This window comes from Odocoileus virginianus, chromosome 14 (genome assembly GCF_023699985.2).
Source record: "Odocoileus virginianus isolate 20LAN1187 ecotype Illinois chromosome 14, Ovbor_1.2, whole genome shotgun sequence".
NCBI classification, from domain to species: Eukaryota; Metazoa; Chordata; class Mammalia; order Artiodactyla; family Cervidae; genus Odocoileus; species Odocoileus virginianus.
This window is the reverse complement of record NC_069687.1, coordinates 34,596,585-34,613,732: the sequence shown is the minus strand read 5'-3', so window position 1 is coordinate 34,613,732 and position 17,148 is coordinate 34,596,585. Positions and strand designations below refer to the sequence as shown.

The 17,148-nt window shown below is 37.5% G+C and overlaps 1 pseudogene; it reads right to left on the bottom strand.

Annotated features, from left to right (window-relative positions):
* Window positions 1-707: 707 nt before the first annotated feature.
* Window positions 708-1,707, bottom strand: LOC139038216 (probable inactive 1-aminocyclopropane-1-carboxylate synthase-like protein 2 pseudogene; annotated as a pseudogene).
* Between the last annotated feature and the right edge of the window lie 15,441 nt (window positions 1,708-17,148).

The following is a 17,148-nucleotide window of genomic DNA, read 5'->3' as shown; positions in this document are numbered from 1 at the left end:
TGCCTCCACCCTGCCATTCAATCCAATCACTCATGGGCAAGGACAGTGTGATCTTGTCAGGATCCTATGGGACAGTGCCTATCTAATGCCTGGCACTGTTCCACCAGTTAGGGGTCATTTTTTTCCCTTCCTTTCTGGCCTGCCCCTGACAGTATTCATCACATGTAACCTCCCTTAGAATTTTTAAAAGGACAAAAATTCATCTAACTTCCAAAGGTGATTATGAAAAATATCAACAAGAAAAAGAACAGGCCTGGAATTCAAAGAATATGGAATTTAGAAAACATCAAAGACAAAAATAAACCCAACTAAACAGGGCCCCAAGGAGTTCCCTTTATTCCTGTAGGCTTTCCCATTCCAACCCCATAAAAATGTTTTGCACATGCAATAGCTAGCAAATAATGAAAGGAGGCAAAGCTTCCAAAAATGACAGATGCTCAGCTGAAGGAGGTTGATGACTGAGTCACGTGAGCCCCTTCCTGGAAGAGCCCACTGTTTGCTCAGCCGCAGCATCAGTTCAGCTCAGTGCCCCAGCGTTCTAGACCAGGGGCTGATAACAAGCCTCCCTGAGCACGTGATTGGCTGGAGTTACTGACTAGGGGGAAGAGGGCTTACTCACTCCCTCTGCACATCCTCCAGTCACTTCACTATCAAATCCTGCTTTTGCTCCATAGAAGCACCCGATAGAACTGATGCATTGGTGTGTTTTAGCAGATGAGTTTACCCACCATGATTAGGTGGAAAATTCTAGGCACCTTATACTTGTAGGTTTCACCACGGGACATCAGCTTGCTGTTCAGGAAGCACAGTTGAGGAGCAGCTCTTCCTCACATGCCTATAGGTCCAGGATGTGTTCCAAGTTGACTCAGACATAGAGGTCAGAGCCACAATTAAGAAAGGGGATCTTAAAAACCTTCACTTGTTGATAATGCACCTGTGAGAGTTAGTGAGCAGATAAACTTTTTCAATCTGTTTTCTGCACTGGAGCAGCCAACATGGCTTGTCCTGGGTGATGCCAGAAAAGCTGCAGAGCTCACGGCCGGGCTCACCTCTTTCTTGTGGGTATACAGAGCACCTAAGCCAAAGCGAGAGAGGCTGAAATCCTTGTTGGTGCCGAATGATTGATCACATGGGTGTTGTTGAGGTCAGACAAACTTTCCATGCCCAGAATGTTTTCGTGTTCATCCAACACAGACAGCCTGTAAATCTCATCTATGATGACATAGAGGTTGTATCTCTTGGCAAATTCCAGGTATTCCTTCAGTGAGTCCGGGGAATAGAAGTCATCCAGACGATTCTGAGGATTAATACTCATTTTGTACAAGTTGGAGAAAGCCCTGCTTGAGGGTTTTCTCCAACTTGTACAAAATGAGCTAGAAAGCATGGGTGTTCACATCAGCGGACAAGCATCAGCTCAACTTTCTCACACAGCCGGAAACTGAAGAGGAAACAACCATAGAAGGGAGTGAGGAGTCAGAAAGGCCTTAATTGGATCACACAAAACTGTGGCCAGCATGGAAGAGACAGAGCAACAACCATTTAGAAAAACAAAGTTTTCTGGACCAAGGTGGGCACCTGCCTTGCAGTAGTAGGTCAGGAACAGGGTCACTTCTTCCTCAGAGATGATTGCCCTCTCTAATTGGGATATTGCAGCAGGATCTCCTCAATGCAGTTCACATCTCTCCGACTTAAGATTTCAGTCATCATATCAGTACACAGCTTATGCTCATCAGTACCAGGGTTAATGAAGCCCAAAGTATTCTTGTCTTCCTGGTATCTGTCTCCATGGAAGCTCTTGTCATCCTAGAGGCTGGAGTGGTACAAGGCAGAGATGTCAATCCTATGGTTGGACAGGTCAAGGCTGACAAATGCAGCTTCAAAATCTCACAGTTGATGAACTAGGTTGGGCTACCTGGATGATGGGCTCACTGCCCAACTCTGACATCACTCCTAGAGTCCTGGGAAGGGCAAAACAGTTTGTTGGAGCTCCATGCCACCCATGGCCCCAGACTAGGAGGTAGACCAGTTGACAGATTAAGTGGTCCAAGAGAGCTTCCTGCTCCTGGCTGGCCTGATTGTTCCTTTGCTCTTCCAGTGTCAGGTTCTGTTGCAAGTGCTTGGGTATCAGCTGTATGTTACAGTCTTCAATGGTCTACTGTAAATGCACCATCATCTCCATCAGCTGGATATGAGTGCTCTGGTTTCTGAGACCCTGGCCCCTCATTGGACCACAAAGCTTGTGGAAAGTGTCTGATCAATGATTCAGGCTCTGGTATTGACATTGACCTCTGCAGGCTGGCTAGAAGTTTTGCCTCTGCTTCCATTCATCTTTCTCTGGTCTAAGATCCTCATGCCTGATGAAATCATCCTGGAACATCAGGGCTTAGAGATCTCTCCAACACACTCATCTCACTAAACTTGCTTATCCATCTTTTTAATTATAATAATCCTGGTTAGTTTGAAGTTGTAGGTATTTCATTGTAGTTTTTTGATTGGCATTTCCCTACTGACTAATGAAGTTGAATATTTTCTCATGTGCACATTGGCCATTTGTATATTTTCTTAGGATAAAGGTCTATTCAATATCCTTTGCCTACTTTTTAATTGAGCTATTTGTCCTTATAATATTGGGTCATCAATGTTCTTTTATATATTCTAGATACAAATCTCTTATCAGACATATGATTTGCAAATATCTTCTCCCATTCTGTAGGTTGTTTTTTTTTTATTTTCTTGACTATGTCATTTGCAAGGCAAACTTTTTAATTTTGGCTAAGTCCAATTTAGCTGTTATTTTCTTTTATATCTTTGCTTTTGGTGTGATATTAAAGAAACCACTGTCTAAAATTAATGTCATGAAGGTTTACTCCTATGTTATCTTCTAGGAGTTTTCTAGATGTAGTTCCTATGTTTAAGTCTATGAATATTTTGAGTTAATTTTTGTATAAGGTGTGAGGTAGATACCCCAATTTCACTCTTTCACATGTGAATATTTCATTGTCCCAGTGTCATTTGTTTAAAAGATTGTTCTTTCTTCCAGTGAATTATCTTAGTACATTTGTTAAAAATAAATGTGTCATTAATGTAAGAGTTTACTTCTGGACTCTTAAAATCTATTCCATTGATCTATATATCTACCCTTATGCCAGTACCACACTGTCTTGATTACTGTAGCTTTGTAATAAGTTTTCAAACCAGGAAGTATGAGTACTTTAACTTTGCTCTTTTTCAAGTTTATTTTTTTTGCCATTTTCAGTTCATATCCATTACTTTAAGCTACCAAGAACACATTCTTCCATTTTGCTTGGTTTTAGACTTAAATGCTTCTTTTAAATCCTTCCTCAAGTGCCAGACCATTCAGCCCGTTTGTTTGCAAGCATGTTGCCACCTCTCCAAATTTTCACTTATGGCAGTCAACAATGAGCACAAAGAGTAGCTAGAAATCAAGGACAGGATGGAAATACGGACTTTTAAAAGTAAATGACAGATTTAGGTCACCAGAAAGTCTTTGAATAGGATGTTGTGGGAACCAAGTGACTGCCATGGTGAAAAAATTGGATCATAAATCTTAGAATAAATTCCCAAACCAGGTCTCATGTTTTCCTCCTCCTTATGTGGACTGGGAAGGTTGTATTGACTAAGTTAGCTCATTTTCTCAGATTCCTCCAAAATGAAATAAAGCTGTGCTGTTTCTCATATTCTTATTGCAGACCCTGACTTTTGGCCTTTTGTAGTGTTCTTTATATTATTTATATCTGTTAGAGATTAAGCCCTGCCTTCCTTAATTATGTTCAAGGGAAAAAATGTTATCATTTAGAGGTGCACATATAATAGGAGGGTTAAAATAAACATGTCTCTATATGACGGTTTCTGAGAACACATGTCCATGTTTCAACACTTTACATAGTCACATCAGACCCTGTTGTTTGGCTGGAGAGAGTTATTACCCTCATTTTACAGAAGCATAACTGAAGCGCCAAGAGGTGAATCGATTTGCTTAGATGATTGAGCATGGCAGGGACAGAGCCAGTATGAAAGTGCAATGTATCAGCCTCCTGGGGATGCTGTTAAGGGTTAAAATGGGTCCTCCAAAAGAATATGTTGAAGTCATAAGCCCTGTTACCTGTCAACATGACCTTTTCTAGAAAGAGGGTCTTAGTAGATGTTAAGTTGAAATCATTAGAATGAGCCCTAATCAAACATGACTGGGATCATTATAAGACAAGGAATGCCATGTGACAACAGAGACAAAGACTGAAGTAATGAAACTGCAAGCCAAAGAACCCCAAGGGTTGATGGCATTCAGAAACTAAGAGTCAAGGAATGAATTTTTTCCCTTATAGGTTGCAGAAGGAGTCTGTCCCTGCCAACATCTGGATTTTGAACTCCTAACCTGTAGAAATTTGAGACAACAAATTTCTGTTGTTTTATACCACCTAGTTTTAAATACTTTGTTATGGCATACCTAGAAAACTGATACAGACAGTATGCATTCCTTGACATAGCACTTTTTTTTTAAAATTTTTTTTATGTGAACCATTTTTTAGTCTTTACTGATTTTTTTTTACAATATTGCTTATGCTTTATGTTTTGGCCACAAGGTATGTGGGATCCTAACTCCCCAACCAGGGATTGAACCCACACTCTTTTCATTGAAAGGGAAAGTCTTAACCACTGGACCACCAGGGAAGTCCTGACAGCACTTTATAACAGAAAATCAGCCTTCTTAGAGTACCAGAGGGTGTTTCACAATTTAAGAACCATTCCCTAATACTTAAACACAATCCCCCTGCCCTAAAACAAATTCAGTCTTGGACAATGACCCTGGTATAAAATATTCTTCCCCTGATTGAATATTATCAATGAAGAAAAGCTTCCTATTTCATGATTCAGAGGAATTACCCCCCTGACCCCTTCTGCACAGCTCTGGTTGTTTACAGGTTCTTCCTCATAAACTAATTTGCCTTCCTCTCATATCTATCCATTAATACTAGCTCTGTTTTCTGAAGGCACTCGGGATGACCCTAATTCCTTTTTCATATGCTAGGACTTTAAACATTTAAAATCAGATACATGTCCCCCACATCTTCTTTTCTCCTAAGAATTTCAACTGTTCCTCATCAATCATGCTCCCAAAACCACTAACCATCCCTATTGACCAGACACCAGGGAATCAATTTCCCTCTAAGTGTAGCATCAAGAACTGAACAGCATATTTCCAGAGTCAACTCCTTACAAAGATGAAGCACAGTCAGTTCTTCTGCTGTATAGACAATTATTCTGATACAGGAAAATCTCACTATTATAGTCCAAATTGCCTTTCAATGAGGTAAATCTAGACAAATGAAAGGACACTTTATTCCTGTTACCATCTTCATAGATTAGGGTTGGTGGAGGGGACAAATTTTGGAGTCCATCAATTCTTCCACATGAAGATAGGGTTTCCTAAAAAGTGTTGAGGCATGAGATGGCAATATAGCTATGCAAGTGTCTACTCTATGAAATAAAAGCCCACAGTGTGACAGCCAGTTAGAAAGATGGGCCAAATAAAACAACATCAAGTTGAATATGGATAAATAAGAAATCCATCACTTGGGATTTTAAAATTTAAACTTGCTATAGACTGAATTTTGTCTCCTGCCAAAAAATATTAGCTGTTGAAGCCCTAGCCACCATCCCCTCCAATATAATCATATTTGGTGATAAGGCTTTTAGGGGGTAATTAAGATTAAATGAGGTCATGAGGATTAGATCTTAATAGGATAGAATTGATGACTTTGTGAAAAGAGGAAAAGTGCCCCTCTCTCCACTTCTGTCTCTCTGTTTCTCTTCCCATTTGTATGTACAAAGGAAAGATCATATGATGATAGAGCAAGAAGGTGGCATCTATAAAGCAGGAAGAGAGTTTTCATCAGGAAGCAAGTTAGCCAGCACCTTAATCTTAGACATTTCAGCCTCTAGAACTGTGAGAATTAACTTTCTGTTATTTAAAGCCACTTAGACTATAGTACCTTGCTATGTATGGCAGCCTGATCTAAGACAATATTAATACAGGATGGAGAAAATGAATATCAAATATGACAAAGACTTGATATGAATTGCAAAGGTGTTAAAGCTGTTCCAAAAGACAATGTTGCCAAAGATTGTCCTAATAAAGGTGTAACCCAAGTGTGAGTTTAGTACTTGTCTTGTTAGATTTAAATGAAGTGCATTGAACTGTTGACTTCTAAGCTGCTGATGTCTAAAATGCTTCCCTGGACTTCTGCACATTCCTAAAGCTGGTGAGCTTGTATTCCCACAACCTTCTCAGCCCTCTAGCTGTTGCATTCATACCTCAGTCTCAACTTTTCCTTGAGAAAATCAACCATTTCCAACATTTTATTGCCACATCTCAAAGTTCACAAGCAGTGCCAGCTTCATGAGAGTGTAACCAGTGCAGTCATCGTGGTTCTGCATTCAGATGGGCCTGAGTTTAGTCCCCTGTTGTAACTGTCTTGAAATTTTTAATCATAAAATATTTTATGCAAAATACAAAACTAGCAAATGCATTCAAAAAATATTTCCCTTCTTTCTAAAGCATAGTATTTCATAATTTTTAATCATTCATGGGTTCTGCAAAAATCAGAGAAGAATCAATTTGAGCAGTTGGGGAAAGGAGCATTACCACTTACTAATATGATCTGGGCAAAGATTTTGAACATCTATAAACCAACATCCTCATTACTTATGAAAGTTGAAAGAACAGAATAAAATATTTTATGTAAAACACAAAACTAGCAAATGCATTCAAATAACATCATTTACCTTCTTCCTAAAGCACAGTATTTCATTGGTCATTACCACCAACTCCTGAGATCCACTATGTGATAAGTCAAATAACAAATATAAAATATGTTTCTAGAATTATATTTCTCTATGATAATTCTAGACATTGGGCTGTGGAGCCATGTATTAGAAATTCTCTTTGTTACATATTAACCAAATACTTCATTTTAAAAAAACTCATTTAACAAGTAGCATGTGGGTTTACTTTAGTCATGGCTCAAATATTCATGGCAAGATGTTGCCTACCCAACAAAAACACAAGGAAGAAAGCCTTGGGGAACAGTAAAAATAAAAACAAAAATAGAAAAATCCTGTTCAGCTTCCAGTGAAAGCAAGAAATGGGTTGTATATAGGAAATAACCAAAATGTTAGCATGGAAGACAATTAATGTACTTATATCAAATTATAATCCACTAAATTAATGCAATTAAAGTCAAAATATAGTTATTAAATGTTACAAGCGGTAAAAATATTTAAAATATTTGTGTATAGGTTTACCATTTTGTCATAGCTAATCAAATAACTACAAAGAATGTTAAATGCAGAAAAGTTAGAAAAAAGCAAGAGACATCATTAAAGTTTTAGAAGCATAACTATGAGGGAAAGTTTCACATAAAATTTATGCAATCTGGTTAAAAGGAAAAGACAGCCAAGCATTTATTAATAATTGCTTACAAATATGCAAAATATGTATATATAAAAGAATTTTTGCCATTCCTTTACTTTCCTCAAAATGTTAATAAAGGTACTTAATCAATGACAAAACCTTAAGTATAATAGTTTTTAAGCACCTGGGACATGCTGTGAAATCAGGCTTCCAATGAGTCTTTCTAGAAATGAGAAACCAATTTGCTTCCTAGTGTTTATATTTTTCTAGCTACAAGTCATGAGCTTGGCTAATGATGACTACCAATGCATTATATTCTCAAAACTAAAATCCTTTGGGAAAAAATGAACTACTCTTTGAAAAAAATTACATATAATCTGATCACTTATGTAACAAAGTAGATAAAATGACATTTTCTTGGCAGTCCCTAGTAGAATTCTTTGATGGAGGGACACCCATTTGTTAAAACAATCAGTAATAATCTTGGCAGTGGAGGGGATGAGGGATGGTGAGGGGCATTGCCATGCATACCGTAACAAAGGGAGATAGGAATTTGTTGCTTCTGAGAAAGGATAAAGATGGGTGGATCGGGCAATGACAGCCTTGGCACCAACAGGAGATCAAACTGTGCAAGCCTGCCCTTAATACATCACATCATCAGCACATCTCAAATTTGATAGTGGAATTTTATTCAGCCTTAAAAAAGAGGAAAATCCTATCATTTGCAATGACATGGATAAACCTGAAGACTGTTACAGTAAGTGAAACAAGCCAGATAGAAAAAGGCAAATACCCCATGCTATCAATTATATGAGGAATCTAAAAAAATATTGTGAACTCATTGAAACAGAAGAGTGACTGCCAGGAGTTAGGAGAGGTGGGGGAAATAGGGAGAGGCTGATAAAAAGTACAAATTTTAAGCTATAAGATGAAAAGCTCTGAGGATCTAATGTAAAATATGATGACTATAGTTAATAACTGTTTCTGTATAACTGAAATTTGCTAAGAGGGTAGAACTTAAACGTTCTCACAAACCACAAAATAAGATAAACATAGGAGATTATGGATGTATTAACTAATTTAATGGGATGAATCCTTTTATAATACATATGTATATCAAATCATAGCATTGTACATTTCAAATATTTTACAATTTTATTTGTCTATTATACTAAAGTATAAAGGGGAGGAAAATGCTTTCTTGGATTGGAGTGAATGGATGTCCTAAGAAAATAGTTGAAAGAAGCTAAGATTTGTATCTAAGGTGCTATGAGGACTGATATACCCAGTGATAGACCAAGTGTAGAGCTGTGGATGGTTAGAGAGACATAGTCAAAGATGGGAAAGGGGATTGTAGATTTAAAGATACTACTAAAGTCAACTAAATGTCTGTCTGTTTCGGCTAGCAATTCTAAACAGCGTAAGAGATACAATACTCTTTCTTAGGGGGAAAAATGTATTTTATTGCTCTAAATTCTAAATCTAAAAAATGTACTTTTTACTGTTGAATAAGGAAGGTAAAAAGTGACACATTTGTATTACTTATTTTTTAATAAGTATTGTGTTTTGAAAAGTGAAAGTCGCTCAGTTGTGTCTGACTCTTTGCGACCCCGTGTTTTACATAGAAGCTAATTTGAAGAAATTCCAAGTTAACCATCAGCTCCCAAATATGCATACTTGATGTCATATAGTCATTTCAAGACTAAGAAATGAATACATGTTTCTTTAATTTTTTTATTTTAATTAGAGCTTTATTAATTTGATCCAGATAGAACTAAAATAAGGAGAAAGGGGAAAAGGAGAAGCTTCAAAAGACCCAGCAGTTCCACTTGTAGAAATATAATCAAAAAAATAGAAAAGCATGTTCAAGATTCACTGATGTATGGCAAAAACCATGACAATATTGTAAAGTAATTATCCTCCAATTAAAAATAAAATAAAATTTAAAAAAAAGTAAAACATGTCCACACAAAAATCTATACAGGAATATTTACAGCTGCTTCATTCATTACAGCCTAAATTGGAAAAAAATCAAATATATGTCACCTGATGAATGGATAAAGAAAGATGCTGTATCTGATATAGAGGAATATTAATCAGCTGTAAAAAGGAATAAAACACTGGTTCACGCTACAACATGAATGAACCTTGAAACCAATATGTGAAATAAAAGAAGCCAGACACAAAAAGGTATATGTTGTATGATTCTACATATTTTAAGTATCTAGAATATCTAATTCCACAGAGACAGTCAATTAGTGGTTTTCAGGGAAGGGGAAAGGGAATGGTGGGGAGTGTCTATTAATGGGTTTAAGGTTTCTTTTGCTGGTGATGAAATTGTTGTAAAATCAGATAGAAGTGAAGACTGCCCAACTTTGTGAATATATTAAAACCCCACTGAATTACACGTTTTAAAAGGGTAGATTTTTACATTTTTAAATGTGTCTTTAATTTTACAATCACTGTGGTGTCATTGTTCATTTCAAATTTCTTTTTAATTGAAATAAAGTTTGTGTACAATCAGTTCAGTTCAATTCAATCACTCAGTCATGTCCAACTCTGCGATCTCATGGACTGCAGCATGCCGGGCCTCCCTGTCCATCACCAACTCCCGGAGCCTACTCAAACTCATGTCCATGGAGTTAGTGATGCCATCCAACCATCTCATCCTCTGTAGTCCCCTTCTCCTCCTGCCTTCAATCTCTCCCAGCATCAGGGTCTTTTCCAATGAGTCCACTCTTCGCATGAGGTGGTCAAAGTATTGGAGTTTCACCTTCACCATCAGTCCTTCCAATGAACACCCAGGACTGATCTCCTTTAGGATAGACTGGTTGGATCTCCTTGCAGTCCAAGGGCCGCTCAAGAGTTTTCACCAAAACCACAGTTCAAAAGCATCAATTCTTCGGCGCTCAGCTTTATTCAAAGTCCAACTCTCACATCCATACATGACCACTGGAAAAACCATATTCTTGACTAGACAGACCTTTGCTGGTAAAGTAATGTCTCCACTTTTTAATACGCTATCTAGGCTGGTCATAACTTTCCTGCCAAGGAGTAAGTGTCTTTTAATTTCATGCCTGGAGTCACTATCTGCAGTGATTTTGGAGACCCCAAAAAATATTATATACAATATTATGTTAAATTCATGCATACAGCATAGTGATTAAACATACAAAGTTATTCCAGTATTACTGGCCATAATGATAATGCTGTATATTACATCCCCATGACATTTATTTTATGACTGGATGTTTGTACTGCTTAATTCTACTCACCTGTTTTGCCCATATCCATACCCTCACCCCTCTGGCAACCACCTGTATTTTCTCTGTGAATATGAATCTATTTCATTTTGTTTTATTTATCCATTTGTTCTCATATTAGATTCCATATATAAGTGATAAAATATGGTGATTTGTCTTTCTTTGTGTGATTTAGCATAATGCCCCCTACTGCCATCCATGTTGTTGTAAATTCCATTTTTATGGCTGAGTAATATTCCACTATATATAGACATCACATCTTCTTTATCCATTCATTTATGGGTAGACACATGTTGCTTTCATAACTTGGCTATTGCTTTCATAACTTGGCTATTGTAAATAATGCTGCAATGCTTTGGTTAGATTTAGTCCCAGGTATTTTATATGTTTATGCAATTGTAAAGGGAATTGTTTTCTTGATTTCTTTTTTAGATGTTTCACTATTTATGTATAAAATGCAAGAGATTTTTATTATTAAAATCTTATTAGCAGACAGGAAGAAATTGACAGAAATACAACAGTAGGAAATTTTACCACCTCACTTACATTAGTAGACAGATAATCTAGACAGAAAATCAAAAAGGATACATTGGCCTTAATGGAAAATTAGACCAGATGAACTTAATAGTTATATGTATAGAACAGTCCATCCAAAAATAGCAGGATACATTTTCTTTTCAAGTGTACATTGAACATTTTCTGTGAGAGATCACAAAACAATCTCAGTAAATTTAAGAAGATTGGACAACATCCATAGCATTCAGGATAGCAAAAGAAATGAAAAGAATCCAAGGTCCTCAGAATGGCTGCCACTAGTGCCTTAGTTCCTAGGGGCTGTCCCGTTGCCTCTTGCCTCTGTGGGAGGCTCTCAAGCAAAGTCGCTCTGACCACTTTCTTCTATTGTAGGACTCAGAGCGTGTGAAATTTTTGCATGCTCCCGTGGCAGCCCACTCCAGTGTTCTTGCCTGGAGAATCCCATGGACGGAGAAGCCTGGCAGGCTATGGTTCACAGGATCACAAAAGTCAGAAACAACTTAGCACACATGCCTGGAAGAGTGGGGGGTCTCCTAAACAACAATGGGTTTCCACCTTGTATATTGATAACTAAAAATGTAAAACAAATTTACATTCAAGAGCAAAAAAAAAAAAAAATATATATATATATAGAAGAAGTGAAGGCATTTCTCCAGTTGTCAAGGTTGAAGCTGGCCATGTGAGTGGCTTTGGCATGTTGCTGCTGCTGCTGCTAAGTTGCCTAGTCGTGTCCGACTCTGTGCGACCCCATAGACGGCAGCCCACCAGGCTCCCCCGTCCCTGGGATTCTCCAGGCCAGAACACCAGAGTGGGTTGCCATTGCCTTCTCCATTTGGCATGTTAGATGCTAACAAACATGATGCAAATAAAGGTTTGAAAAGTACTTGTGCACTGGGGCTTCTTGCCTCTTACTGTTGGAAACTCTGCAATCAGCTCTGTGGGGAGGAGCTGGGATAGCCCACTGGAAGATGAGGGATGCCTGGTCATTGAACCAACCACTAGACTTGTGACTGTAGGGAACTTCTAGATCTTCCAGTCCCAGCTGAAGCCAAAATTACCCAGCCAATTCATAGAACCATGAGAAATAATTTTTTAGAGCAATGAGAAATATTAAATTTTTGTTGATTAAAGGTAAAAAAGCATAGTTTCTATTTCCTGTAGCCCTCATGTAGGCCTCTTGTTTTCATAGCCTGATTTTTTGGGGGGTTCATTTCCTGGTGCAGAACCCTTGGGTTGAGGAAACTGATGTGGAGTTTGGGCCCCTTATTCCTTAGAGAAGATCTTTGCAGTTGTGATATCCTTTTCATTTATGAGTCACTGACCACGGAATGTGGGTCCTGACTAGATGCATCTCTACTCCTTCTATTTATCTTGTTGTGTCTCTTTTTTTTTCTCTTTAGTTGGGAATCTTCTATGCTAATGTTCATGTCATTCTCATAGCTTGTTTTTCTGTAAGTAGTTGCAATTTTGGTGTATCTGTAAAAGAAGGTAAGCTCAGGGTCTTCCTATTCTGTCATCTTGTTCCACTCAAATTGACTATTTAAATTAAACTCATAAATACATAATACTAAATCTCAAACTTCTCCAAATTATATATAGAAATTATGATTTTTGGTGAATATATCATTGAAGGCCACTAAAATTGATCTAAACAGACATGACAGTCTTGCAGCTTCCTGAATGTATTGTAAAACAGGGAGTTTTATGGGTGTATCCCTAACATTCTTACACTTACAACTTTTCCTAACAAAGGACATTAGTTTAAAAAAATAAGGAAATTTGAATAAAGTATGTGCTTTCATTATAAATAATGCTTAAATATTAGTTTGTTAATTGTAACAAATGTATAAAGTAATTTGTTAATAGGGAAAAATGGGTGTTGGTCTATGGGAACTCTTTAAACTATCTTTTAACTATATGATGATTTATATAATTATTACTGCATGTGAAAGAAAAACTTTGAAATTAAAATTAATAAAAATTGTTCTTACATCAAGTAGGAACAAATTTGACTGTGTGTTCTATTGAAAATGAATACACAAAGAAAAATCATTTCCATGAAGTCACTTTAATTTTTTGGAAGTTAGAAATTGAAAACAGATACAGTAATGTTATTTATTAGTGTAACAGACCAATATGTGGTTATAAATATTTATGTATTTGTCTCAAAACATGAATAAATGTAATTTTAAAATATCAGCACATAATTTTTTATTTCAGTATGATTGTGTTTATTCTATTTTTCCTGTTTTTATGGTCATAATTATATATAAGTAAAGTATATTTATAAAGAGAAAAACAGAATTTTCAGTATCATTTCTGGCCACTAATATTATTTGCTTAATTTCATGGTTAGCATTAAAAATAGTTCATCATGTAGAAGGAGGCAGGTTAAGGTGGTCTGATGTTCCCATCTCTTTAAGAATGTTCCACAGTTTATTGTGATCCACACAGTCAAAGATAATACATTAAAAAAAAAGAAAGAAAGAAAGAAATAGAGGTGTAGGTATATATATAGAAACTAGCTTATTTTACAGAGATACCAGGGTGACAAAAGTTCTATATTTAGAAAAGAATATTTTTCTCTCTGGTTTGTTTCCAGCAAGTATTCCTCTCATGTACATTCTTTCTTCTTATAATATAGGACACTAGTCAGAATTTCTTTTTTCCACCCTAAACACATGGGCTTATCACTGCTTTAGTGTGGGAATTGGGAGAAGGAGGACAGAAAATACAAAACACAACCCTAACTATATATTAGAATTTCTTAAATATAGTATATAGTAAAAAAATGATCCCCCAAAGACTTATGTTTCTAATCAACCCTATCCCCAGGGATATGGCCCCATCCTTTTACAATCCCAGTTAAGAATCCCTGATATAAAGAATCTTTTATTCATTGGATAAATATTTAATAGATATAAGAACTATGGACAGAGGTTTATGATATTGTACAGGAGGCGGTGATCAAGACCACCCTCAAGTAAAATAAATGCAAAACGGCAAAATGGTTGTCTGAGGAGGCCTTACAAGTAGCTGAGAAAAATAGAGAAGCTAAAGGCAAAGGAGCAAAGGAAAGATATACCCATCTGTATGAAGAGTTCCGAAGAATAGCAAGGAGAGATGAGAAAGCCTTCCTCAGCGATCAATACAAAGAAATAGAGGATAACAATAGAATGGGAAAGACTACAGATCTCTTCAAGAAAATTATAGATACCAAGGGAACATTTCATGCAAAGATAGGCACAATAAAGGACAGAAATGATATAGACCTAACAGAAGTAGAAGATATTAAGAACAGGTGGCAAGAATACACAGAAGAACTGTAAAAAAAGATCTTCATGACCCAGATAACCATGATGGTGTGATCACTCATGTAGAGCCAGGCATCCTGGAATGCGAAGAAAAGTGGGCCTGAGGAAGCATCACTATGAACAAAGCTAGAGGAGGTGATGGAATTCCAGTTGAGCTATTTCAAATCCTAAATGATGATGCTGTGAATGTGCTATGCTCAGTATGCCAGCAAATTTGGAAAACTCAGCAGTGGCCACAGGACTGGAAAAGGTCAGTTTTCATTCCAATCCCAAAGAAAGGCAATGCCAAAGAATGTTCAAACTACTGCACAATTGCACTCATCTTACAGGCTGGCAAAGTAATACTCAAAATTCTCCAAGCCAGGCTTCAACAGTATGTGAACCATGAACTTCCAGATGTTCAAGCTGGATTTCGAAAAGGCAGAGAAACCAGAGGTCAAATTGCCAATATCCATTGCATCATTGAAAAAGCAAGAGAGTTCCAGAAAAACATCTGCTTCTGCTTTATTGACTACGCCAAAGCCTCTGACTGTGTGGATCACAATAAACTGTGGAAAATTTTGAAAGAGGTGGGAATACCAGACCACCTGACCTGTCTCCTGAGAAATCTCTATGCAGGTCAAGAAGCAATAGTTAGAACTGGACATGGAACAACAGGCTGGCTCCAAATTGGGAAAAGAGTACATCAAGGCTGTATATTGTCACCCTGTTTTATTTAACTTATATGCAGAGTACATCATGAGAAATGCTGGGCTTGATGAAGCACAAGCTGGAATCAAGATTGCTGGAAGAAGTATCAATAATCTCAGATATGCAGATGACACCACCCTTATGGCAGAAAGTGAAGAAAGACTAAATAGCTTCTTGATGAAAGTGAAAGAGGAGAGTGAAAAAGTTGGCTTAAAACTCAGCATTCAGAAAACTAAGATTATGGCATCTGGTCCCATCGCGTCGTGGCAAATAGATGGGGAAACTGGAAACAGTGTCAGACTTTATTTTTTGGGCTCCAAAATCCCTGTAGATGGTGACTGAAACCATGAAATTAAAAGACGCTTGCTCCTTGGAAGAAGAGTTATGGCCAACCTAGACAGTATATTAAAAAGCAGAGACATTACTTTGCCAACAATTGTCCATCTAGTAAAAACTATGGTTTTTTCAGTAGTCATGTATGGATGTGACAGTTGGACTATAAAGAAAGCTGAGTGCCAAAGAATTGATGCTTTTGAACTATGGTGTTGGAGAAGGCTCTTGAGAGTCCCTTGGACTACAAGGAGATCAACCAGTCCATCCTAAAGGAAATCAGTCCTGAATATTCATTATAAGGACAGATGCTGAAGCTAAAAGTCCAATACTTTGGCCACATGATGGGAAGAACTGATTCACTGGAAAAGACCCTGCTGCTGGGAAAGATTGAAGGCAGGGGGAGAAGGGGATGACAGGATGAGATGGTTGGAGGGCATCACCAACTCAATGGACATGAGTTTGAGCAAGCTCTGGATGTTGGTGATGGACAGGGAAGCCTGGCATGCTGCAGTCCATGGGGTCACAAAGAGTCAGACACAACGGTGTGACTAAACTGAACTGAACTGAACTGAACTGAACTGACCATATATTGTATCCCTGGTGACTTAGACAGTGAAGAATCTGCCTGCAATGCAGGAGGTCTGGTTTCGATCCCTGGCACAGGAACATTCCCTGGAAAAGGGAATGGCTATCCACTCCAGCATTCTTGCATGAAGAATTCCATGGGCAGGGGAGACTGGCAGGCTAAAGTCTATGGGGTCACAAAGAGTCAGACTCAACTGAGCGACTAACACTTACTCACTTATTGTATCCAGGCTGGGTGTATTCTTACCATTAGTTCATCACATTACTGCTATTGTAGTATATCTCTGGGATTAGGTCATCTTTTAGCAGTGCTGGATTTTTTTACTCTATCTCATCCCAAAATCTTTAACAGCATGCATGACTTCCAAGTCCCAGGACATCGCTGTCTCATACTGTGCATTACCTTGTTTCACTCTTAAAATCCAATGTCAACTTCTCACCCCTTGGTGAGAAGAATACTCATAATTTGCTGATGTTGTGTCCTCATTTTCTGTGCAAAATGTAACATTGTTTTAGCTACCTATCTACCTACATAACATCTTTTCAAATTCAAGAAGGAAATTTTAAGTTTCCTTCATAGCCTCATATACTTAATATTTTAGTTCTTCCTTATGAAGTTGGTTTTCTAAAGTTTCTATTACTCTCATAGCTTTCTTTGTGAGTGCATATTTGTTTAAACAATAAAACAAACAGCTAAGAAGTTCAACTCAGAGGGAAAAAAATCATCACCAAATTCCATCAAAGCATTCAGTGGCATTCTTAGACCCATCAAATGGGCCCCATGTTGACTTCAGCATTTGAAGTAGCAAAGTGACCCTAGGCTCTGCCAATTATGGACACAATTTGTCCTCTTCCAAAGCCTATACATTTTGGTCCCACTTAGTCTATTCTTGCCTTTAATGAATTGTGTTCCAGAAGTCTATTAATTGAGCTTATTTGGATTTGTAATGTATTTTCCCAGGGAAATGTGATGGGTGTGCTCCCAGGCCTGCCCACA